The sequence below is a fragment of the Mycetomoellerius zeteki genome, unplaced genomic scaffold (genome assembly GCF_001594055.1).
Source record: "Mycetomoellerius zeteki isolate Tzet28-1 unplaced genomic scaffold, Tzet1.0 scaffold51, whole genome shotgun sequence".
NCBI classification, from domain to species: domain Eukaryota; kingdom Metazoa; phylum Arthropoda; class Insecta; order Hymenoptera; family Formicidae; genus Mycetomoellerius; species Mycetomoellerius zeteki.
Genome location: NW_017257512.1, coordinates 720493 through 745841, shown reverse-complemented (window position 1 = coordinate 745841; position 25349 = coordinate 720493). Strand labels below are relative to the sequence as shown.

Here is a 25349-nt window from a genome sequence, read left to right as displayed (position 1 = left end):
ATTTCGATAGGCTAACACAACCAAAAATTGACTGATACAACCAATTAAAAATGCTATGCCATATTTTACCATCTAATTTGCTGCAGCAGCCAATCTCTTTTTTTAATGTATACACTGTTCTAATAACAAGCTGCTGACTTAACAGAATCGCAATTACGAGTGTATGTAGCGAAAATACAACTTAAGTGTACCGGTCATAAATCTACTGTCTAATAAGTTATACTGCGCCGTATAATCGCTAGTCTCGCACCGATGACTGATTTTTCTTCTCGACGAGCGTAATCGCCATAGAAATTCTCCTTCTAACATCCGCCGCTCTCGATAACGCGTATCCATTTAGCGTTGCATGTAAGTTTCGAGTGCGTGTGCATCGGGAAAATTGATTTCGATCGTTGCCAGTCGATTTTTTGCCCTCTAATTCGCTTTTAATAACTTCCCGCGCGCACCTGATCTTGATGGGCAAGCGTTTCGTTGAGTCACGCTTGCCAGGAACCGGATCAAGAATTCCGGAATCTCATTTTGATTGCGTGAAAACCGCGATTAGTCAGAAATAACAAGTTAACAAGCTACGAATGCGATTACAGTTTGAAATAATTATGTTGCATTTTGCACTTATAAAGGGAGACCCAGAAGTGCGAACGCGCTTTTGTGAAGCATGGTTTGTTACAAAAGATGATCCTTCGTGCTTACATTAAAAACCTCAAACCCTAGATTCAGATGCTTCTTAGTTTTTTTTCAAAAATAAGTAATAAATATAAAAATATTTAAGTCATCGTATTGATTAATCGCTAATAAAAGATGATCTCAGGAAACGGAGAAAAAATTATGTATTACTAAATAATGTTCAAAACCATTTGACTTTTATCCGATATACCATACATAAGATGATATAAATACAGTTCGAATTAATGCATTTTCATTATCACCTTGATAATGAAGCAGACAATAACATTGCACTCGAGTTTTTGCATTAATCCAAACTGTATTTATACCGTTTATACATTGAATAAAAGTCGATTACTTCTGAAACTTTGTAGATAATATTTACCTTTTTTTCTTTTCTTTGTAAAGAGAAAAAATTCTACTTTTGATCCTTCCCAGCAAATGAGAATAGATTGAAATGGATTCAGATTTTCAGAAATATGGATTTACGAATATTAAAATGAATGCTTTTCAATCCTGAATGCATTTTTATTCATTTATAGGAATTGCATGGAGCATATCTCTATGCCTTTCAATCTAAAAATCATATCAGCTTTTTCTGTGCATTGTGAATACTGTTCAATTCAAAATTTTGAATAGGAAATACAGTTTTTCGATCCAATTGCATCCAATTGAATCTAATTGAATCCAATTGAATCCAAATAAATCCAAAAATAGTATTCGCTATTTAAAATACGCATTTGGATAGAAAAAATTTCAATCCATTTTAATCCATTCTCGTGTATTGGGTTCCCTTGCCAACGCATCGATGGACGATCTTGCTTTCGAAGTATAAGATTTTTATAAAGGAAAAAGGTACATATATTAGAAAAGTCAAACGATGGTTGTATTATGCGCATACAGTGGCTGCGTTCAGCAGAGAAAACTAATCAGTTAGCGCTTAGTGATTCTTCAATATAATTGGCTCCTACACTGAAAAAAAAGATTGGCTGCTGCAGCAAATTAGATGGTTAAATATGGCATAGCATTTTTATTATAATTGGTTGTAGCAGCCAATTTTTGGTTGTGTTAGCCTATTGAAATCCTATAATATATTGACATTGCGGATAGACTAACGCAATAAAAAAATTGGCTGCTGCAGCCAATTAAAAATACTATGCCATATTTTACTATCTAATTTGTTGCAGCAGTCAATCTTTTTTTTCAGTGTACACTTAGATCCAGTGAAGAACTGAAGGCAAGAACCAATCATATTAAAGAATCACTAAGCGCTAACTGATTAGTTTTCTCTGCTGAACGCAGCCAATAATAATCACATTATGATTATTGCATCATAAACGCGCGCGACAAATTCATCAAGTAAATCCCGCACGATCGTAGACGCGGATATTTCACATCAGATTCGTTACGCGGTCAAATTCTTTTCCTTTCTTACATCTTTTCCTTCTTTTTTTACATGTCACATCGAAAACGTGTAGAAAGAAATCGCGACAACAGACTTATTGTATTAACCATCGCTCGCATTCTCATATTCTAAGAAGATTCGGAGCGCTCGAGCAACGGAGCACCCCGAGCACCATGACGCGGACACGCGACATGGTGGGGGTGGACACAGTGGAGGGGAAAGGCACGAAGGGTGGGGGACGCGCGGCGGAACAGCGACGACCGGTCCGGCGGAAGCGAGCTTAGCGAGCGCAGTCATCCCGCGGAGCGCAACTTGTCGGTATTGTTGAATGTCGTCGCTCGCGTGAGACGCGAGATCTTTCTGTCGCGATCGTTTCTAGTGATCGACATCAGCCGCATCTCAACGTGCGACAGTCAACATTACGGGAAATTCAGCGTTTGAAGAGAAGGGGGGAGAAAGAGCGAAAGAAAAAGCAAGGGTGAGCGTCGATTACGTTCGATTTGACTCGAATGCGCGGCTGACTTCAGATCGGTGCGACACCCGGAGCACACCGGGGACCAGCGGCGGCGATAAACAAAGAAATCCGCCGCGCCGGGATGGGATGCGACCGCGACGTGAGTGAGATCGAATCACGAGTCCTGAAGTCGGTGCGGTAAGAAAAGAGATTGCTGTCCGCGTGCTTCTTTCCAAGTAAATATCCCGCGTACGTATACGTTCACTTGCGTATGTCGTAACAGCCGCGTTTGTTTATGTTCGCGACTAGAGAGTGGCCGTGAATCGAAACGATCGATTGAGACGATTGAACGAACGAGAGAGAAAGGTGGCTCGTGACGCGCGCGCGGTGAATCGAGCGTGGAAATAGAGAAAAGTGGTCGAAGCCGCGAGTGATCGCTGGGTGCGCGCTCATTGTTGGTGATTTGTGCGAGAGAGAAGGAAAGAACGTGGTGAAATAAGGCAGAAGACAGTGGGAGTCACGCGGTCGGCGGAGCGCGTCGAGGTTGCGTTTTGGTGCTCCAGAGAGAAACCGGAAGCCGCTATATTGGAGAGGAAGCGGGAAAGCGGCGTGCCGCTCTTCTGTGTGCCGCGGCAGAGGCGTTCGTCCGAGCCTGAAAACGTAAGTTCTAGAAGAGAAAAATACACGAAATTTTAATGAATAATTATTTGAATAGAGTAGTCAAATTATACCCAATTTACCTCCGAATTATAACAATTATACCTTCGAATTTGAATTAAATAATTTCTGTAGATCGCCACTGCTCCTATTGTGTATTGTTAATTTGACTGAAACAATGGAGTTGAATTTTACTCAAATTTAGTTTATTATTTACTTAATACGTTAATGTGGACGATATTTACTTTGAAAATGAGATAACAGAAATGGATTGATTTATTTTAATACACGTGGAAAAATAACAAAATATTTAATTCAAGAAATTGGGTTACCATTGCTCTTTAATTTGATATTTAACGGTGTATCTAATATAACATTTATTTACAGAAAATAAATGTTTGCTAAATAAAAAATAATAGCTGAATCGAATTAATGATTCTTGTATGAAATATACAGGGTGTTTCCAAATTAAATCGCAAAACTTCGGGAGCGTGTAGAGGAGTAAAAAACTAAGAAAAAAAGTCCTATAGACATATGCTCGTTTTTGCTCCGTTTCAGAGAAATCGAAAAAAAATGTTTATATTTCTTGCCATATCTAGCACCGACATATTTGATTACATTTTCCACTTTCTGTTATGAATTTGTCAGTCGCTCTTTGAAAGCCTTTAATAGTAGATGAATTTTGTCTTTTGCAATATGCCGCGTACGTATTCTAATAGTGAATATGCTGATATGGTTTTTGTATACGGTTTCTGCAACGGTAATGCTTTAAAGGCCTGGCTGCTACAAGAGCCGTGTTTGACAGATGCAATGCTTGTATTGCTGCAAGAGGTGCACATTTCGAACAAAATCTTCATTAAAAAGTTTATAAATAAAATAATTAAAATAATAAATTAAATATATTTTTTTCTTTTTTCGTGATTTCCTGCGAAACAAAGCAAAAAGGAGCATATGTCTATAGGACTTTTTTTCTTAGTTTTTTACTCCTCTACACGCTCCCGAAGTTTTGCCATTTAATTTGGAAACACCCTGTATATATGATTATACATTTAGTGAATATTCAACTGGAATTACTATATTCAAACAAATATTTATTAAAATTAAGTACATTTTCCTTTTAGTGTATATATTATTTTCAAAACAAGGATCCGTATTCATAACGCTCTTTTATCGATAAATACGCGCTTTTATGTCTAACATCTTATAATATGTGCAACGTATATACTGTACGCTAAATGCACGCTAATGTCGTTATTAGCACGTTCCGAATACAGATATTTATTTTTCGAAAGGAAGAAACTAATGCTTGTTTCCATCAATATAAATTAATTTTTATCTCGGTTCTTCATCTTTTACAATTTTTAGAACAAGAGTTAGTTGAACCAAGATTGAAATTAAATTATATTGAAGCGGGCATAACACTACCAGTGACGGTCTTTCTCTCCATATTACGTGTCTAATGCGATCCACGTTGAAATATCGGCTGAAACACCACGCCGATAAGAGATAGCACTGATAAAAGTATTGTTTAAATTGATAACGATAATCGCGTTAGCCGCACTAAATCACGTTAATTCACCAACGAAACCGGAAGCGTTATATCAAAACTTTTAATTTTTAAATATTATTGTTACCTTCTCTAGGAAAATAAACCTTGAACAAAGTGTTCCAACCATTTCTGACGCCGATTATGTTTAATGCATGTACTTAATTATATCCTTTACGCGGCAAAGAGGCTAAATGATAGTTTCTTCGTAAAAACCACAATTAGAAAATACCATCATGAGAAAGAGAGAGAGAGAGAGAGAGAGAAGGAGAGAAACAAAGTATTGAAATTACAAAGGTGAATTCTCCAAGTAATCGTCGTGTAAAATAATCTGAAAAATATCTTCAGGGTTTTATCCCTTGGCAAAAAATCGCGAAGAACGTGAGACACGCGTCATTTAACTGCTGCAAATGTAAACAATAGAGTTTGTTCAAATTAGATAATAAGAATAAATGCGCATTCCTATGAAATTGTCGCTATTAATTAAGAGTGAAATAGCTTGAATCATCTCTCCCTCTCTCTCTCTCTATATATATATATATATATATATAAAATATCAAGTTGAAGAGAAATGCTGATATGATCAAATTCTTTCTAACGAATCACAAATACTAAGATAAAAGAATGCACAGTTTATATTTATTACTTCTATGAATATAAACAACAGAATTTATTTAAACTTGATATTGAAAAAAAGGACCGGTTGGGCGAAGAGAAAACCACAGAAAATACGAGATCGAGATCCAGGTCGATATTGGTCGGAAGTAGAGTAGCTGCAATTAAGCGCGCGGTGCGACGTAATTGGGTCGTACGGGCATAATTAAAACGAGCGAAACAAGCATGCGGTCCTCGCGCGCAACATGATTCGCGATCGTTAACGGTGCGAGACGTAATCGACAAGGTCGGCGTATGACGACGACAGAGATATGTCCCTCTTTCGCTCTGCCACTCCCGTGTAATTAATCTCTGCAATTGATAATCAGGAAGGTGGAGAGTTTCCTCACGTACGATTATAGCGTGGAATTACGTGCTCGGCCATAGGATCATCGCGTGCTGCTTTTCACGCAACTCCGCCACATAACGAACGTAACGCCACGCGTTAATTTTCTAATCGCGCACCGTTTCGGCGTTCTGTGTTAAAAGAAATTTCCCGCCTGCGCGCAAAAAGCCATTGCACGTGAAGATAAAATTCTAAGTACGTCTGGCATTAATTGTACCAATTTTATATGAGGCGCAGTGTGGATTAAATTAAATTAGATTAAATTAAATTAAATTAAATTAAAACGAGAGGAGGGGAATAGCTGTTTACTTAAAGATCAGATTTTTTAGTATATATTTTATTCAAAAACTAATTAGAAAGAATTCACACGAGATATAGGAAATATGTTATTATGTGAAACATATAATTATACGACATTAGAATGCGGTATCATGTACTCGGACCGTGATAACATCTCATGCCTCTCGTTCGAACGCTCTACGATAAACCTGTATCACAACTTTATCATTACAATCGCTCTTAAATTAAATATCTTTAAACCGGAAAAATTAATGATATTGTTAATCCAGGAATAATCACCTGGAATATTTTGTACTCAACGACGAAAAAAAACAAATTATAAAGTATTGTTTTATATGAATATCATTTAATAATTTTTTTTCTTTAATAACTATTCTTATATGAACCTTTTAAATATGTATTATAATTGTATGAAAATAAAAATTTTGTTTTTAAAGATGTTCTCATAATAAGTTACACGTTTTTTCTATTTAATATTTGTTTTAGTATTCTCAGAAAATTGAGGGAAAATTGATTAAATCTATATTTATAATGTTCTCAAATACTAATAAATTGGGAAACAATCAATGATATACAATGTTGTTAATAATAATTATTAAAGTTAATAATTATTATTAACAACATTGTATATCATTGATTGTTTCCCAATTTATTAGTATTTAAGAACATTAGGATTTTAATTGGAGTATAAAAATACATCAGGTGATTGTTTATGTAAAAAAAAATCAGATGACAATTCCCGAATTAATTGAAAAAGAAAAGTTCCAAAATTCTCTTTAAACATCTATTGTATATATACGCGTTTTGTTATTTCTATTTCTATTCAGGATGTAACGCCGATTATTTTCATTCCAACGTATCGATATCGCCTTTATGTCGCCCACATCATTGTTAGCGGATCATCATCGGGGACTTAAGCGTCTCATGACGCATTGATGCACGTGGGACGCTGTTGCGTGGTCAAAAACCTCTGTCATTGCTCAATCGCGTAACGGCGAGATCATGGACGATCGTAAACGATCCTCTGCCATTCGCATCTCGTCGTCTCATTAAGATCCCTCACACATGAATTTTTCAACGTCGCGCCATCGTCCGCGAATGATACTTTCTCCACGATTTAGGAACTTTTTTGTTGAGCCGTTTCAAATGGACTACGTTTCAAACGATCTTTATTCCGAACGATTTCCGAACGTTCCGATAAAAAGTAAAAACAATTTCTGTTTAAATAATTCGAGAATGTGTGAAAATGGCAATAACTTTTATAGAAGTTATAGAATAAAAGTTAGAAAAACTATAAAAATAATTTCTACATTGAAAATCTATCGCACGTGTGATGTAAATAATGAATATGAATTAAAAATGCTGAAAATATTATTGAGAACAAAGAATTGAAAAAATGAGTTTGTTCTATAAATATATAAAAAATTAAGTTTTTGAATACTTCTCTATTATATTTAAGAGTAGAATTTACTACTTAATTTGTTTATTTATTACTCAAATAAAATACTTACCAATTAATGCTGTACATAAAATATAAGTAAAGCAGTTTAAAAAAATAAAGTTTATTTAATAAAGAAGAGTCGTTAAAATTGTTTTACCACAAAATATGCTTAGTTTTTTTTATAATACGAGAAACATGAGAAATTATCAATTAAGTACGTACGAATATTTTAATTAAAGTATATTTTTATATTTTTTTACATATTTTTCTAGTACATTTTCTTAAATCTTAGTATAGAATACGCTCATTCTTTCAGGGCGGCAACTGTCGATTAACATACATTTAATTACGAAGGGAGTTGGTTGCCATACTGCTTAAGGTAATTCTTGGGGACATTTTGACTCTTCGCATACGATTAATTATTTTCCAGATCGAAAAAACGATACCCATATGAATGTATGATAATTCAGGAATCAGCTGTAATCTTGTCGTTCGTTTGTGAATGTCGCGGGTTAACGTCGGAATGGGTGACCTTATCGTTTTCTTTCCGATCTGATTAACCTCACTGATCTTATTCGTCGTTATTCCTACGCAACGTAGCGAATGACCTCAATTTCACATTGTCACGTTGTTCGTGGGAAAAAAATTTCTAGGTGATCTCGTTGCGGTGAGTTTCCAAGTTGGACTATTCGTAGGCGAATTACAGTTGCTTTTTAATGAATTTTTCATTCCTGCCGGAATCATTTCCCGAAGAGTAAAATAAACGTAAAATGTTAACATACTTTTATCGTAATGACGCTTTTGAAGTTAATTAAATTAATATTATATTAAATTCCGCGCACGTATGGAAAATCAATCTATCGAGAAGGACGCGGCTCAATTGATCAACGATCGTACAGCCGGTTCTCACACGATTTTCCTGCTGGACCAAGGTCAGCTCCTCTCAATCCGTAATTGCTCATCGATACCTTGGACGATAGATATCGTGTGGGCAATCCTTATACGGGCAGCGTGGGTCGACGATATACGCATTGAGAGGTCCGATCGTAGCCCTCGATGATCGTATGTTCTTTGTGAATTTATTCACGGGATCGCGCTTTAATGAGGGCGTCGTGACGCGATCTCGACGTGTCAACGAACGTGATCTCTTCCGCGATATTCCGAACACCGATCTCCGATTTTCCACATAAATTGGACGGAACCGAAAGAGAAATATCGCGCCTTTGATCTCGCGTCTTTTTGAGAAACTGTAAATTATTACTTCAAAGTTACCTTAGAGTTATGTATAATATCTGAGCTAAAATATATAAGGGAGACCGGATCTCGTTGGCACAGTTTTCACAATTTTGGTATTAGATTTTTTAAACAATTAACTATTATGATTAAAATACATCAGTGTGATAGAGAGAACCTTTCTCTACATTTTCACACTAATAATAGTTCTATACACTGTTTACTTTCTTTGCAATAAATGAAATACGAACATGCTGCATTGTAGTTAACTTGCCCCAATATGTGGGATAAATTGGTACATATCACAGTATAAATTACCTTTGTGATAAATTCTGTATTAAATTAACAAAAACGTAACAGAAAAGTAGTAGAAATAAAAATTAGAGAATAGATATGTACTTCTTAGTAAAAATTGTATTTTTCAAAGTTATTTTGTAATCGTCAAACAACAAAATGTTATTACTGAAAAACAAATATAAATTATTTTAATTCTACCTTATTTTAATACAGAAATATTAAATATAAAGTGTTTTGTCAAAGTTAAATTGTAAATGAATGTTCACACGTGCGGTACAATAAGTCACCTAACCTTTCCTTATGATATGAGCCAATGTACCCCATCCCTACAGACGTCTGATTTTGACCATTTTATTGTAATAAATCACTATTGTTTTACTCAAAATAACGTGTTGTATATTGACAGACACTTTTCTTTTAACTAATAATACATCACTTAGATTTGTTTCCTCAATTCGAAGGACATTAATATGAAATTATGAAATAATCAAAAATTTACTTGCCTGCTCTTGAATTAGTTTTTTTCTTTTTCTATTGTAATACTTGTTTAATTTAAGTGAAACTTAGGGAGAAGTACCTGTGTTATAAAAGAGATATTTCGCAGTAACTTTCCCATTGTTTCTTCTGCCATAAATACATAAACGGAACGCAGTGCCAACTTACCTCTAGTACCAACGAGACCCGGTCTCCCCTACAGTTGCTCGTAGAAAGACTAGCTAAAAGATAGGTCTTATGAAGGAATTTTGTGCTTTTCACGTGCGCTTGTCAGTACAGTGACGGTTTTTGCAATTACACTGTACGAACATGTGCGAAACATATGGTACTTTTGCGGTAGGTACTTTTAAGATAGTATCCATTAGCTCCCACGATACTCACGTGTCACGCAAAATATGGAAAATGTGCGGTTACTTCCTTTCCAAATGTTTCAAACTCAATGAAAAAGTCTCATAAATTATCGTTACTTGATTTTTGATATTTAAATTGCCAAGTCGAAATTTGGGAGAGGAATAACCATGATTTACTGGACGATACTTGTTTGTGTTGCGAAAATTGAGAGGAAAAAAAAATATAAATTTTAACAAAATATACATAATAAATATACATAAATTTATAATAATATGACAATAAGAAAATATAGAGAAATATATCATTAAAAAATAAAAAAAAGAATATAAAAGAATATATCCATATTCCATATTTTTATTCTTTTTATATTATATAATATAACATATTTGAAATCGAACTTATCACAATTGTGAAACAAGCACATAATTATTATCCTGACGAAAACGCGCGCATTTCGCCAACTTTTAACGAGCAGTTGCTCTCAAATGATCTGGTATGCGCTGCTTGAAATCACTCAAAAAAAGGTCTGTATCCTTCTCCCGTTCGGAAGAAGCTCTCTCGGAATTCGTGCGTGTTGTCGTTCCCGAGAGAGAACGGCCTTTGTGTCCCACGCACACAAGTTATTGTATTCCCAATGTGTAATGGTCGATGGGAGTTCGTTATTACGCCTACTTCCGGTCGTTGCGCGGATGACTCTCGCATAGCAGAAATGCGCATCCTGCGCAATCCGAAGATGCTAAATTGTAACGGAATCTCGGAAACGTGTCAGCACTTATTCGTATACAGTTATGTATCGATATATAGTATTAAAAAAGAGCCTCTGTGAGAATTTATCACACTGAAAAAAATGTTTGGTTGGATTAATTGGAATTCTAATTGAAAATGAATGAACTTTTTGGCTAAATCTAGAATTCTATAGTTGAGATAACTGTAATTAATCTAAATACAATCAGAATCTTTTAGTTTGTCCATTTTCAACTAGACATTTTTCTTAGTGCAGTAGAAATCAGAATGACACTGTCAATACAAAAAAATATATACAGTCAAAACATTATAAAAATATATACACAGAGTATTCCGAAATCCTAAAGTCTGTGCAAAATTATTTTTGGAGACATATTTTTTTCTAAGCTCCATTTTTTCGTAAGCTTCAATTTCTCGGTTTATATATCGCAAATAGCGTGTTAGTCTGTAAATTTTGAATTTTTGCAACAAATTAAGAAGCTTAGTAAATGCGCAGTACGTTGCATCAAATCTATTAAAAGGCTCAGCTTGTAGCTGCATTTCCTGATCAGTATAGATGCGCTTTTTATGCAGTGCACGATGCATCGTCACTTCATCAGAATTCGAAGTCTGATCGTTTCCTTTGCTTGGCAACGACGTGCAGGCACGATCAGGTTTCGGAGACGCGCTTATTTCTTCCTAGAATGCCGAAAAGTGTATTTCGTGTGAAATTTTTCAGAGCAGCTGCGTGTCTAATCGATTTCGACGCCCTGCTTGTATACAGATCCAATGTAGCGACAAAATTTATACTTTCATGTTTATAGAAATGTGAACTGCCATTTATCATGCACTCTGAGGTGATGATTTATACATATCCCATTTTTGGTTGGATCAGACATCAAATAATAATAAACAGTTTGATAGAGTTGATTTATTATAAATGGTAGTATATATAATTTTTTATACTCTCAGTGGTTTACCTTCCGAGAGGAGATGATCAAATAAAATTTGATATGTCCTGGGTGGATCTGAATTCGGATTTTTAACGCAAAACAGATTATTTATTTTATACCACTATCATTTTCAATGTATCTATAATCTGTTTATATAATAAAATTTTATATTATGTAGTAATCTATTAGACAAGAACAATAAATTATTATCATAATAAAGGATCGATTTATAGCTAACAGACATTTATACTTCTATGATCGAAGGCAGTCTGATCAATCCTAATCGGCATGTTCCGTGATCGCCGCAAATCTCGCAAACATATCGATTTAGTATCGAATAGATAGAGAACACATACTCTTCTCGGCTTGCGATCTTTCTCTCTACAGTACAACTGGGCGAGTCACGAGATCGCCTTGCAGCGACACGCATGAGGCACGCACAACGCGCGCGGCCACGCGTAAATTCCGACCGATTCTCCAATTAATGCGTATCTTACGGTGCATCCCGTGGCAACACATCGGGAACATATACTTGGACGAGAGTTATCCAATGTTCAGCGGCGGTTTCTTAAGCCGGTTTCACGCGTATCATATCTTTAAAAATGGAAGACTTTAAATAAGATACCTCGGACGCACACAATATTTTTTTTTCAATAGAAATTTTTGTACTGAGAAGAAAAAAATTCTTTGATCATATTCTTTATATTTTAAAATTCGTACAAGATTCGTGCGATATTATAAAAAAGTATGTTTGATAATAGATGCATTGTGATTGACAAGGCAGTATTCGTTATTAAGAATTGAAATAAATTTTTTTCTACTAATATTTAATAAGATATTTAATTTCTTTTGTAAATTGAAAGTTTTGAATTGAATGTAATTCGTTCCCCTACACAAAGATTTTATTAAAGTCCTTCTGAAATTATTCAAAATAAAATTTTTTCCAATTTAATCCGTTTCTATAAAACTATTTGTCTCAAGATTCTTTTTTTTTTTAATTCAAGAACTGTTTATATTTTTGTTTGTTGTAAAAGAAAAAGATATTTTGTTTTTCAATAAAGATTTTCACGTATATCTATTATCGAATATTCTTTCATGGCGAATCGACCAAGGAATCTGTCATCATTGTACAATACGGTAAAAGTGGGGCATGTCCCGTGTAAGTATGATACGGGCTTTCGGCCGCACACAACCGCACTACGTGGGGGAGTGCATTGACTTCTCGACTTGATAAACGTTGGCGAGCGAGGTGGAGTCGAGTCAAGTCGAGCCGAGTCGCCACAGTGCTGGGACATCGTTTCCTCTCCACAAGTTCATAGATGAGAGCCCCCCTGCGCACAAGTCTCGAGCACGGGAAAAGGGCTATGGAAAGGTCGTTGTCTTGAGATGAATTCGCTGTATGCGAGTCCTCTCGACCCCCTTTCTTTCTGCGATGAAGAACTACATTTGGCCGGCGCATTAAAAAAAATCCGCTTGTCACTGGCTCAAGTGATAGACGAAAGGCAGAAGAATCTTCTCAAGTATTCAAAGAAAATTGAAGGGACCGAAAGGGACCGAACTCTCTCTTTTTTTTATCGGTTTTTAACGATTTTCGAAGGACTTTAACGAGATCGAGAAAATCGCGGGAAAATAAAAAATTTCGGAGGACGATTGTGTTAGGTGGCCCGAAGCCACCTTCGTTGATAGAATTGACCTTTGTACGCGTATGAGAATTTAGCTCGAAGCATTTACGGTGAATTACAGTAATTTATCATGATTCAATAGAGTGGTTCATTCAACGAGATTTTTTACCCGACATTTTACCAGAATTCTATTGACGATAAAATTGAGATTTTGTGCACAATTGAAGACTGCTTCGTTATTACAGAAAGGATATTTTCAAATATAAAAGTAGAAAAAAATTATATATTTAAAATTATATTTTCTTTTATAGTCAAGAAAACTACGATATAGAGGAGAATGGAGGGAAATTGCGAATATTAAGGGAAAAGTAATTTAAATCAAACTGACCAAATTATTTATCAAATACACAAATCTTTATTCAAAGGATATTAGCTTTAAACAATAATTAATATTCATATATTAGCAATATATGATAATTATAACGATAATATAATTATAATATAAACTATTATTATATTATTATATAATTATTACTATAATTAATATTCATATATTATTTTAATATAAACTATAATTTTTTAAACCAAAAATAAAACCGACTCAGCATTGCCCTGGCGGCGTGTAATTTCGAATGGCAAAGATTTTATTTTTTGTTTAAAACTACAGTTTTTATTGATAAATAATCGCCGACTTTATTTAATGTTTTCCTTAGATGTTTGCAGTCCTCCCACTTTGCCCTACTATTGCAATTATTATATGTAGATTTAAATCGGAGCAGTTATAACGGTTTAATCGGGTTTCCTTCATGTCGTTCGCGCTGCATCGCGTTGCTACGATTTCACAACGCTCTAATTGCCATGGTACACCTTTGCTCGACGTATCGCTTTTACAATTACGCCGTTAACGCATTTAACTCGTTTGGCACAGTAACACCGTTCGCTTCGGCGATGAATTATGCATCGATAACGATATAACGTTTATTTGATCGACTCGATGCAGATTTTTACTTTCTGAGAACCCTTAATCTCGGGGGAAGGAAATTTCCTATTGTGTCTATCCTCATAGTCGTCACCATCGCTAATAGCAACGAGAGCGACTGGATCGTTTCCTGCGTCGATAAAACCTCCCCTCTCATCGCTGTCTGAATTATTAGGAGCCATCGTGCGTTCCGGACCGGCGGGACGGGATACAAGTTCTTTAAAACCGTCCAATCGCAATTAATTAGGGCCGGAAGCGCCGATTGGCCTCCTGGTAATTCATGAGAGGCCGTTGTTCGCAAGGCTCTCTCATTCGAGCTCTCCACTTCTCATCGCAACTTAATGAGCTCGCGAATGTCGCTCGCGTTTCATGATAGCCTGATATTAATATTTTTTGTAGGGAATGTAGTAACATGAACGTCGAATTTAAATTGCACTTTATACAACTTTATTATAATTTTTAACATACATGATATTTTTCATATAATAATTATATTATGCATTTGAGAATAATAAGAATTTCATTTGTAATTTCATTTCGAAAAAGTATTGGAATTTCGAGATAAATATTTTATTCGTAAACAACTGCAAAAATTAATTTAGTCTAATCAAATTTTCGTATCATTATCGACAATATTCTTCGTAGCATAGATCTTGTTTTTTTTAACCTTCGTAACTCGAAATCACGACGAAAGCTTCTCTCTACCATGATCGTATCAATGATGGTGATGCCGGCTTTCTTTGAAAAATTCAATAAAAGGTCGTGGAATCCCCTAGGAATGCACGCGATGGAGATTTCTGAGGGATCGTTCCATGAAGAGCGGATGTCTCCCTTTTCTTCGGGGACGTTCGCTGGATGAGATCCCGCATTCTTTCACATAGCGGCTGCATTGTTTACGGCGTGAACGAATGGCCGTGAATGGCGTGGGCTGCAACAAAAGACGCAATATGCGCCTGACCACCCCCTTCGTAGAAACGTAACAACACCGTGTATCGCGCCGCCCGGCTGCGTGAAAAACGCTGCGGGGTGCATATTTTAATTCGTGCGACGGAATGTTAGATATAAGGGGAGAATGAGAAAAGGCATTGAACCCCTGCTCCGCGTTCTGCGCAATAATGCTGACCGAGTGTTACAATACGGCATCGGAACGCAGTTAACGTCGCAAGCATTCATTACGATTAATTATTATAGGGGACTGATATTAAACGAATTTGTCATGTGTTTCATCGTGTTATTCTAACAATGGCATTGATAATACCACGACTTGTAAATCTCCTCGTCGCAATGCTCTTTATTTTATTTACCTGTCTATCGATAGATTTGTAATTTTATTTTTCGTCGGACTATCAGGATATTACTTCGAAAAGTCACGTAAGTTTTTATGAATAAAAATACTAAAATTCAAATTAATGAATGACGATTATTTGAGAAGATATGAATAATTTGTAAAGGTCTGTTATATATATACGCTGCGAACATAACCAATAGCTAGGATAAAAATAAATTTACGTCATTGATTCATATTAGATGTCATCGATTGGTATTATTATTGGATGACTATTTGAAGCTAGGTCAGAACAAAATATTTTAAGATGTACAACACACACATTTAAAGTGTAATTTTTAATAAAATTAAATTATACAATTAAATGTGTAGTATAATTTATAACAACTTTTAATAAAATAAGAAATATTATTTTTATTCGTATATAGAATCATTTAAAAATTATGTAAAGAGAAGTGATATAAAATGATTTTATTATGTAATGAGTTCTTATACATTCAAAGTCTTATCAAAGAACGTAGGCAAAAACAACTCACGAAAAACATGGAAAATGTTCTCACGTTCTTTTCGATCGTGTCGATTGAATGATTATACTTCTTGACGCGATGACCGATCAACTATATTTACGATGCATGTATCTTCTCCGTAAGGAAGAAGTGTAAATTTACTGTTACAACGCAGCGTGCGGAGTTAACTGTATAATGTTTTATAGTTTAAACCTCGATTCATATTATAATTATGTTTCCATTCACGCTCCAGTTGCGAGTCAGTCAAACGATCGAAAAACAGACGACAGACCTCTTCTCCATTTTCAGTCGAAGATAAGATATAAATCACAATATGTATTAGGTAGCCTGTACATATGCAATTAATAACATGCAAGATCAATTCTATAAACTCATGTTTCCATGGCATTACATCTGTATTTAAAAGCCAAAGATTAAAAACTATCTTATCATAATAACATTCAGCTGTTTTTCATTAAAAGTGTCAAGTTATTATCTTTTTTGTTAGAATTCTCTTTTCAGGTAACCTACAAAGAACCGTTCAATGATTTTTTAACATCTTGAATCAGTCCAAGACACGTTAAAACGTTTCTAGAGTTTATTTCTCGCTTATCATGATAAGCTAAACGTAAAATTATACACACAGAAAAACACATACTATATTCAAGTAATAATTACTTATTCAAATATTTCGAAAGTTTATGTATCCGCAAATCTCTCTCTCTCTCTCTCTCTCTCTATTACAAATTCATCACAAGCATGAAATTTATTTAAAATTCTGAATCCTAGTAAGAGAGAGTTAATACTTCAATTAGGATTATTAAAACAAATTTGATTTGCTTATTATATAAAAAAACTTCTTCAATCAATCAATTTTATAATATTCTTAAAAAAAATATAAATTCTTGAGTGCAAACAATAATGAGTTTTCTAAAATAACTATATTATAAGATTATTCAAGAAGATATTCTTTGTTAAAGATAACCGTTACTTAAAAGGAAGAAAATAAATTGAGTATACATAATCACTTTTCTGCTCAATAGAAGGATATTTTTCTGTGTGTATAGGTTGTATCTACGGATCGTTACATCAATTCGGCCGCATCTCGACGCGGTGACTCGTATTCGCGGGCAAGAATCGACGAATATACTGTTACGACACAGCGTGCGGCTAACTGTAAAGCATCCGCCACCGTAATGCGCGCGAGTCAAATCATGAACGGCAACGACAACGTCACCTGGCACACGAGACCCCTCGCTGCGCGTTCGTTCGCCCGATCCCTCGCAGATTCGCATCGAGCCGGGCACGCACGTGGCCGCGTGCGTGCGCCCGACGATCCTGCGCGGATTATTCCCGCGTTCACATAACTTTATTCTCCCTCGCGTTCGGACGCCCTGACGCCCTTAAGCCGTAATCACACTACAGGTCACTCGTTACGGTTGCCGATTGATAATTCCATTTTAGCCGCCAATCATGCAGCGAGCACGGATGCAACAGGATTGGCTAAAATAAAATCGCCAACCGGGAATCTATATAATTCATATAATTCTCTATAATTAATATAATCGTAACCGGCAACCCGTAGTGTGATTGAAGCTTTTACTCGGAACACGAATCAAATCACTAATCTATATGAATTGTCGGCTTTTATGCTCGTTTTCCGTTTCCAATGTAGATTTACTTTAATTTCAGTTCAACTTACTGCTCATCTTTTCCTGGTTCTAAGAATTAGAAAAAGATGAAGAGTAATTAATTGAGCAGAGATTAAAATTAATCTACATTGATGGAATGCAATCCGAAGAACACGCGTGATCAGTATATAGATACACAACTCGATATACGTTTATCATTTTACATTTAAATGAAGTTTTATTTACTCTTATATATAATCAATTGTTTCTCTATTACTTAGCTTGATCTTGAAACTTAAAGCGATGTTTATTTCAGAACGCGAACTATAGATGCACGGTATGTACCAGCTGATATCCAAGATGGCTGGATAATTGGATCATTCATATACGTCATACCAGAATCATTGTCGGTCGGTTACTGCTTTCTCATCATTTTAACGCTTCGTCGCCTCTTCCCGTCCGACTAGCGGCAGCGCGCATTCATCTATTCAGCGCTGTTTTCCTCTTTTTGCATCTATCGTAGTAGCAGAACCTGACGTGAAAGATCGGCGGCCACTTTGATTCCTATTACCGATAACGTCATGCGTTGGGCGGCACGTCCTGGATGTGCAGAATACTCGCAATTGTGAACAGGTCCTATTGCAGATATATGTGCGTATTTACGTATGTATGTTGCATATACATTCCATCCGGTACCCATAATACGTGTGTATCTCTTCATCGATAGCGGTATCCTTATTGGCGTGTGTTTAGAAGTATATAAAAGTTTAAAAATTTAATCTTTTACAAGCACTAATCGAGCAATTACATTACAATATTAAAAAAAATATTTAAGAAAATAGCATAGAAACAACACTATTATATACACTGCCAATCATATGTCGGCATTCGCTTTAATTAGGACTCAATTATTGGATTCAGTTATTAGGTATCGACGTTATTAGAATGTCTATCAATGTCATTTGCCGATAATCTCATCGTAATATTCTCATAATCATGCAGTAATTAGAAGTCGTATTGGTAGCGATTACTTTACGGTAAATTGAACGACTCGCGATAGAAGCATGATCGCGCTGATAATCAACTGGTGCAGCCTTTGCGTCATTTGCGTATCGTCAAAGGGGTATTCGACGACGAAGTCTCGCGGATGTCGGCGTTGGATCATCGTGCTCGGAGAGGACGGGGATTACGGGAGCGGTAAGGGCGGGGGCGGGCAAGAGGGGATCCGAGATGCCGTTAGTCCGGAGAATCACTCGGGGCACACGAGCCTAACCCATCTACGAGAGGACGCGAGAAGAAAGATCGGAGATGCGCGAGTTCTCTTGTTTTTATCTCAATCGGTATTGAATTTAAAAGAATCCGGTTGAAGAGTAAAAAAACTATCCGCAGTAAAAAAAAAACTCATTTCTCTATGTCCTTAATTTTTAGCCTTAATTTTTAATTTAGTTTGGAAGACGCCTAATCGAGTTATAATTCGCGTGAACTTTCACATCTTTTCGAGGATATTAAAATCGTATAGGTCTGTCTATAGCTCGGACATGTGGGCATTTAAAAAGAAATATGAACATACAAGCACGGTCATTTGCTACTCTTTCTTTTTTTTTTATTACATAAGAATTTATTATATAAGGATCGAACCATACTTGATTGATATCATATATTAAAGAATTTTTTATGTTCGCTGATTGTTCGTATAAATTCGCGACAGACAATGCGTATAAAAGTAACCCAAGTCGATGCAAACATCATTTTAACATTATCATATTTCCCACATTTTCTTGGAAACTGCTTGTTTCCAGCTCGCAAAGTGTGCCCATCTAGGCGCGTCCTCGTTTCACAAAGGAATTGCAAAATGATTCTCTTCAACTCGCGGTCGCATTTGTAAATGCCGCTAACTAGCACGATGGGCGTTGTTTGCAGAACTTGGAAAACCACTTTTCCATCGTCACCGTCGGCGAGGTCGACACGATGGCCTGAATAATATTTCATGCGAACGATAACAGTTCAAACATTCACGTGACATCCACGAATTGATCGATGCTTCTCTAACTAATTGTATTGGATGAACTTATCAGTATTCATCAGAGCTGCTTTTATCGAAACGTTTAGAAAGCGTTTAGAAAAAAAAAAGACATTGACTGCGCTCAGTAGAGAAAACTGATCAATGAACGCTTAGTGATTTTTTAAAATTTCTTTTAGTTCTTTCTCTTTCTGTTTGAATTATTGTAATTGTTATTATAGTTATTATAAAAAAAAGCCACATTTTTTCAAATTGTTGGAAAAAACCGGAAATATTTCGGTTTTTTTTCTGAAAAATTGGTTTTTTTTTTGGAAAAATTGCTGTTTTCGCTATGTAAAAGACATAATAAGTAATTTCTAAATTCCTTTATAAAATTAATGCGATCTATGAAATTATGTAGCATTATTTTTATTAAAATTTTTTAGTTATCCTTCTATTTTATAGTAAAACCTAATGTAACCTTCCTTTAATACACGACAAAGCTTATAAGTAGACAGATTTTTAATTCTAGTTTGTCACACTTCGATCTAATGAACTCCTAAGTGTCTCTTTGTAGTTTTTTTTTTTCAAATATTTTGTTACGAATTCAGTTTAAATTCAAATTATTTTCTAGACCTACTATTATCATATAAACATGATGTTTGGACTCTATATTTTTAATTCTTACATTAATGCGATTAATATTGAATACATTATGCGACTTCAATCTTTTATACAATTTCAAAATTTCTGTTAACTTATCCCGCTGTGTACCCTATACGCAATTATTTTCTTTACGGAAAGAACCGAGAAGCAAAGTGGTAGGTTTTGTGAGCACGCGTGAATTTTTCCAAAATGAATTTTTCTATCCTTAGGGAAAAAAATCGAAAAAATTCGCGGAAAAATTGGATTTTTTCCCGATCCTATAAAACTATAATTGTTATCTAAATATTGCATGATTTTATATCTATGGCTCGAGTAAGTCAAGTTCTAAAATGCAACTTGCTGTGATTACATCGCGACAATCGTAATCCCCGAATCACACTCGTGGCGGCAATGGCTGCGAAGTCGTACGATCGCTGACCGATCCTCTCGTTTCCTATATAACGCGTCTCGCTTGGATTTTCTGGGTCACGCAGTTCCGCGGTCTCCACTGGCCTTTCTATTTCAGTGCGTTGCTTACTGTGCGTTCGTGGGTCATGCGTTGTCCAACTGGCTTACATGAATGATCAGAAACGAACTTGCAAGCATACTTCATCAAGTATACTATTTAATACGCGCAACATAGCTATTTATATTGAAAAAAAGAATCTGGCAATATATATAATTGTCAAATGTTCAGTAAAATAATTTCAATTAAAATTTAAATGTTCAGTTAATATAACCAGAAATAATTTTTTACTTTTTTAAATGTTTATAGTAAGTATTACCGAACATAATAATAATAATAATAATATAATAATTATATAATACGATCTCATTTTCTATAAATCATTTTTTTCAATCCTTTATTATTAAGTCCTTTTATATATATATGCAAGATTATATTTATTTATTGTAATCATTTATTCTTATCAGAGCTGAAATTTATTTTTGTTGGGATACCAAAGGTAGTAAACACGAACGCGTTTAAACTTACAAAGCGAACAAAAAAAATGCGTGCGTTATGCTCGTATTATTTGTACGAGTGACTCCGACCAATGCGTTCTTGCCTTTGTTACAGTTCGACTACATTCCTTTCGCCCTGCATCTGCGTGCACTCGAACCGAGTTCCATTATGCGCATGTGTTTTTCGGTGCTCCGCTCAGCTGCCGCTGTCGTATTTGGACGACTTGCGCGCGAGAATTCAACAAGTAATCGTTGCGGTTCCTCGAATACATTACGTGCTTCATCGCTACTTGCGAAACTCGATGTCGTGCTTAAGATCGAGACAGTATATTACATTATATTGATACTTTGAACAATGAATGTCATTCTGTGGTTTTAAAACATACTTTTTTTTATTTTGATGAATACAATGTAGTTCAATTTCTTCTCCCTAAAGGCTCAGTTTTATAGGGGAATTTGGGCCCCGGATGAACAACTTTGAGACATGCCTAAAATTTTAAGATATCAAAAGAGAATCAAAAATTCCATAAGCCTGACTTTATAGGAGAGGTTTCCTGAGTGCTCCTAGAATATATTGGCTACATTTCAATTAGGCAATTAAAATCTTTTTATTTCATACTTCGAGTGTCTCTCTTCCCTCTTAATCGATCAATATATATTATTTATAACTATTCATTTGGGATCCAAAAAAAGTTTTAGTTGTCTTCGTTAAGATTGGGCATATTCCAGATACTACTCTTTAAATCTGAATCAGTGGATAGTCACTAATTATCCAGTGGCATACTTGGCACTGATAATCAGTGAAGTTCAACTAAAAAAGAAAGAATATTTGAGCATTATTTGACTAAAATACTGATATTTGCACGTTAATTTCAATCTTCCAATACCATATTCATTGAATTTAATAACTAAATCAAGATTAGTTAGATCACATAATAAAGATTAGCTAGGTTAGGAATCTCACATTTAATTCACTGATTATCAGTAGTATACTTGGCACTGAGATCAGTGATTATCCACTGATTCAGATTTAGAGAATAGATGATTCGAGAAATCGAATAAAACCAGTCCTACATGGTACACAATACATGGTCATGATAGCGAACTTTGAACAGCTGTAGCACTCAAGGGATTCATTTTACAAAGTTATGCATGGAACTTTTTAATCCTTTTTTGATGTTCTACAATCCTAGCTATAGGTCTCAATGCTGTTCAGCCAGGGTCCAAACTGGGCATAGTCCTTTCTAGGCATTGAATATACTGTACTGTACGTTAAAATAATTATAGGCTACGTTTACACCGTGCATTTAGACCGCGGCCTATACAATAGATGTCCTTGTTTATCCTATAGGTTAAACAAAGACATCTATCGTATATCTCGCGGACTAAGCGCACGGTGTAAACGTAGCCATAGAATGTAATAATAAAACGTGAATACGATACGATATATTTTATATTAAAGGGGTACAATAAGCATGTGATTGCGCATGTTCAATCACACGAATTTCACAGTAATGGGTAATCGCTTATGCTAAAATCACGTGCATGTTTATGAACGGCGATCGACTAGCAATTTCCGCGAAAATCTTTTCTGCATCGGGCAGATCACGCAGAGGGTTGAAATCACTGTCTACGAGGGGCGGACTAATCCCTTAAATCGCTCGTAGAGAGTATAGAAGCCTCCAGGTGCTTCGTCTCCTTCGCCGGCCTTCAATGGTCTTCAGCTGGCTTTCAAATCGCTATAGTGATCGTGAGGACCATACAGATAATTACCACGCAGGTGCACGCGGCACAGGTCCTTCATTACGATACCAAGCTTCTTAGAGTTGTAGATGCATTCGCATGCACAGTTGCGAGAGTAGAGCGCAACGTATGATCTCGCGAATTGAACTTTCCCTTCAGCGATCCCAACATTCCACGTTTTACTAACATAAATATATGGAGACTTTGGTAACCGCTAAATTTCATCACTACTTAATACATATTATTTTGCGCGCAAAATTAACTTGAAATAATTCCATCTGTGATTTACAGTTCCAATTTTACGTGTATTGTCTATTGAATGTATCGTAACTATTTTTATATATTCAGAATTAATTTTGAATGTAAAAAAAAGAATATGCAACTTGCATCGATCTTGTCTTTTAATTCCCAATCATAATTAAATTTTTCTTTACAAAATTATTTGATTTAATGTTGGATAATAATGTGAAAAATATGTTTCTGAAAATATACTGTATAATTACTGTATAATTATTCGATAATAATGACGATAATTATAGTTGATAATAATAGTTGCCTGCAATAAGCAACGCGATGCATAGATCGTTTCTTAGGTGCACTTCTCTGTCAAATCAAAGACAAAATGACGTCATTACCTGCAATTTATTCCGTGACGCATGGTGAAAGCTAACCAGTGACGCATATCTTTTTTATCGGTTAACGTTTCGCATCATCATCGTTATAGCTGGCTTTAAACAATAGAAAGAGTCGGTAGATTCTCATAGGGGAGTCCTTTCAGGTTCGCTGGATGATACGGGATTTCTTTTCGGTCGCTTTTCTTGCCGAGCGCTTCCTGCGAGTAACTCCGTATGAGATAATGATCGGCCATTGTGGGGTACGAAACGTACTGACAGTACAAACAACGCGTCACGGTCGCTCGGCGCTAATCGCGAGAGATAAAAGGGTTAGATAAGGGCTAACGCAGCCTCGATCGGTGATACCGCGAAACACGTTCATTCATACCTCTCTTTAAGAACCGACGGCGCGTTAATTCATGCGAGAAAGCCGATGATGAAATCCGATATCTTCCTATCGATTGTAATAATGAAGAGGTCGACGCGAAATAATCGCGCTATCAAAACAGAATCACAGCTCAGATGTGAGAGATATCCAAGTGAAAAATCCGCGATCAGATTTTTAAATGTAGGTACACTATAAAAAATATGGGTGTGGATTTAACATCATGTGTGTTAAATATAATCCTCATCGGGTTGATGTTGATATAAACATGTGAAAGCGTCACAATATGATGTGAATTTATTATGAATTTGATACCATGATGTTAATCCACACCTACATTGAAAAAAATACTAAATTTTAATAAATATTTGTTTAAATAGTTCTAAGTAAATAAATATATATTTATTTTGTACAAAAATTATTAATTTCATTTAATTATCATTTCTTTTATTGAATAAATATTTATTTACTGCACTGAAAGAAAAGATTGATTGCTGTAGCAAATTAGATGGTAAAATATGGCATAGCATTTTTAATTAGCTGCAACAGTCAATTTTTAGTTGTTAGTCTATTCGCAATGTCAGTATAGAATTTCGATTGGCTAACGCAACCAAAAATTGGCTGTTGCAGCAAATTAAAAATGCTATGCCATATTTTACTATCTAATTTGCTGCAGCAGCCAATCTTTTCCTTCAGTGTGTAAGTAAATGTTTAGTTAGTACTACTTAAAAAAATATGTACTGAGAATAATGTTTTTTTCAGTGTCTGGTTAAATCTATGTTAATGTTTATATCAATACGGTGAGAATTATATAAACATCACATGGTTAAAACCGCACCCATATTTTTTAGAATGTAGAAAATCGCTCGTTCGTCAATGATATAAATCTGAGATTTTTCCTTGTGTTCAAACCGGAGAAATTCTCCGCGATTTCTCCGGCGACACGCAAATTCTTAAGACTGCTTCGTTCGAGCAGGGATAAATACGTTAATAACGGTCCATTACACGTGACACGTGTGCTTACAAGTGTGTACACTTTCAAATACATGGGATATCAGCTGATTTACCTGAGTAGATCCTCGTGTCATCCTGTCTATCACATGCAGTTGCACAATTGCATCATGCAGTATTGCTATTGAGGATTGACCGCGACTCAAGCGAACTCTCAGTGTCTACGAGATATGTCCTCGGAGAAATCGGTCGAACTTTAAAGACGTGTTATTCAGGCGATTTCGAACGGTAGATAACGAGCAGAAATTTCTTATACAAAACCATTATAACTTCGCGCACACGTAATATTTTCTATTCAAATCAAAGTTGTAAAAGGCACCTCTCCAGAACTTAAGGACTTGCCTTCTAGGACACCATGTATAATACCGCTGGCTTCATATGCATATATAGCAGCAGTGAAAGCCTCGCCGAGTATCGCGACCGCATGTGCTCGCTTAATACCACGAGG

The 25349-nt window shown here is 35.5% G+C and overlaps 1 protein-coding gene across 1 annotated transcript in view; it reads left to right on the top strand.

Annotated features, from left to right (window-relative positions):
* Positions 1 to 2371: 2371 nt before the first annotated feature.
* Positions 2372 to 25349, top strand: part of LOC108727586 (signal-induced proliferation-associated 1-like protein 1) — a 72719-nt gene continuing 49741 nt past the window's right edge. Inside the window, exon 1 of the mRNA XM_018455755.1 lies at positions 2372 to 3182. The gene's annotated coding sequence lies outside the window, so the exon portion shown is untranslated. The remainder of the gene's footprint in view (positions 3183 to 25349) is intronic.